We start from the raw sequence: 2,500 nt of genomic DNA, 5'->3' as shown, positions 1-2,500 counted from the left end.
CAGAAAGCGTCCAAGTCCCCCCAGCATACAGCACACAACAGCGCTGCGCGAGCCAACCCCCGCAGTACGCAATGTGTAAAACACTGCCCCGCCGACAATAACACTAAGTCCCAGAAAGCGTCCAAGTCCCCCCAGCATACAGCACACAACAGCGCTGCGCGAGCCAACCCCCGCAGTACGCAATGTGTAAAACACTGCCCCGTCGACCATAACACTAAGACCCAGAACGCGTCCACGTCCAGGAATGCAAAGTGTCAAGTGTTGGAAAAGTCCCCCACACAGCGCACACAACACAACAGCGCAACGGTTTGTTGAATTTCTCACTGCGCAAGCCAGCACTCGCAGTACGCAATGTGTAAAACACTGCCCCGCCGACAATAACACCAAGTCCCAGAACGCGTCCACGTCCCGGAATGCAAAGTGTCAAGTGTTGGAAAAGTCCCCCACACAGCGCACACAACACAACAGCGCAACGGTTTGTTGAATTTCTCACTGCGCAAGCCAGCACTCGCAGTACGCAGTGTGTATAACACTGCCCCGTCGGCAATAACACCAAGTCCCAGAACGCGTCCACGTCCCGGAATGCAAAGTGTCAAGTGTTGGAAAAGTCCCCCACACAGCGCACACAACACAACAGCGCAACGGTTTGTTGAATTTCTCACTGCGCAAGCCAGCACTCGCAGTACGCAGTGTGTATAACACTGCCCCGTCGGCAATAACACCAAGTCCCAGAACGCGTCCACGTCCCGGAATGCAAAGTGTCAAGTGTTGGAAAAGTCCCCCACACAGCGCACACAACACAACAGCGCAACGGTTTGTTGAATTTCTCACTGCGCAAGCCAGCACTCGCAGTACGCAGTGTGTATAACACTGCCCCGTCGGCAATAACACCAAGTCCCAGAACGCGTCCACGTCCCGGAATGCAAAGTGTCAAGTGTTGGAAAAGTCCCCCACACAGCGCACACAACACAACAGCGCAACGGTTTGTTGAATTTCTCACTGCGCAAGCCAGCACTCGCAGTACGCAGTGTGTATAACACTGCCCCGTCGGCAATAACACCAAGTCCCAGAACGCGTCCACGTCCCGGAATGCAAAGTGTCAAGTGTTGGAAAAGTCCCCCACACAGCGCACACAACACAACAGCGCAACGGTTTGTTGAATTTCTCACTGCGCAAGCCAGCACTCGCAGTACGCAGTGTGTATAACACTGCCCCGTCGGCAATAACACCAAGTCCCAGAACGCGTCCACGTCCCGGAATGCAAAGTGTCAAGTGTTGGAAAAGTCCCCCACACAGCGCACACAACACAACAGCGCAACGGTTTGTTGAATTTCTCACTGCGCAAGCCAGCACTCGCAGTACGCAGTGTGTATAACACTGCCCCGTCGGCAATAACACCAAGTCCCAGAACGCGTCCACGTCCCGGAATGCAAAGTGTCAAGTGTTGGAAAAGTCCCCCACACAGCGCACACAACACAACAGCGCAACGGTTTGTTGAATTTCTCACTGCGCAAGCCAGCACTCGCAGTACGCAGTGTGTATAACACTGCCCCGTCGGCAATAACACCAAGTCCCAGAACGCGTCCACGTCCCGGAATGCAAAGTGTCAAGTGTTGGAAAAGTCCCCCACACAGCGCACACAACACAACAGCGCAACGGTTTGTTGAATTTCTCACTGCGCAAGCCAGCACCCGCAGTACGCAATGTGTAAAACACTGCCCCGCCGACAATAACACCAAGTCCCAGAACGCGTCCACGTCCCGGAATGCAAAGTGTCAAGTGTTGGAAAAGTCCCCCACACAGCGCACACAACACAACAGCGCAACGGTTTGTTGAATTTCTCACTGCGCAAGCCAGCACTCGCAGTACGCAGTGTGTATAACACTGCCCCGTCGGCAATAACACCAAGTCCCAGAACGCGTCCACGTCCCGGAATGCAAAGTGTCAAGTGTTGGAAAAGTCCCCCACACAGCGCACACAACACAACAGCGCAACGGTTTGTTGAATTTCTCACTGCGCAAGCCAGCACTCGCAGTACGCAGTGTGTATAACACTGCCCCGTCGGCAATAACACCAAGTCCCAGAACGCGTCCACGTCCCGGAATGCAAAGTGTCAAGTGTTGGAAAAGTCCCCCACACAGCGCACACAACACAACAGCGCAACGGTTTGTTGAATTTCTCACTGCGCAAGCCAGCACTCGCAGTACGCAGTGTGTATAACACTGCCCCGTCGGCAATAACACCAAGTCCCAGAACGCGTCCACGTCCCGGAATGCAAAGTGTCAAGTGTTGGAAAAGTCCCCCACACAGCGCACACAACACAACAGCGCAACGGTTTGTTGAATTTCTCACTGCGCAAGCCAGCACTCGCAGTACGCAGTGTGTATAACACTGCCCCGTCGGCAATAACACCAAGTCCCAGAACGCGTCCACGTCCCGGAATGCAAAGTGTCAAGTGTTGGAAAAGTCCCCCACACAGCGCACACAACACAACAGCGCA

Source organism: Toxorhynchites rutilus, unplaced genomic scaffold (genome assembly GCF_029784135.1).
Source record: "Toxorhynchites rutilus septentrionalis strain SRP unplaced genomic scaffold, ASM2978413v1 HiC_scaffold_240, whole genome shotgun sequence".
In the NCBI taxonomy this organism is placed as follows: domain Eukaryota; kingdom Metazoa; phylum Arthropoda; class Insecta; order Diptera; family Culicidae; genus Toxorhynchites; species Toxorhynchites rutilus.
This window is presented reverse-complemented; position numbering follows the sequence as displayed.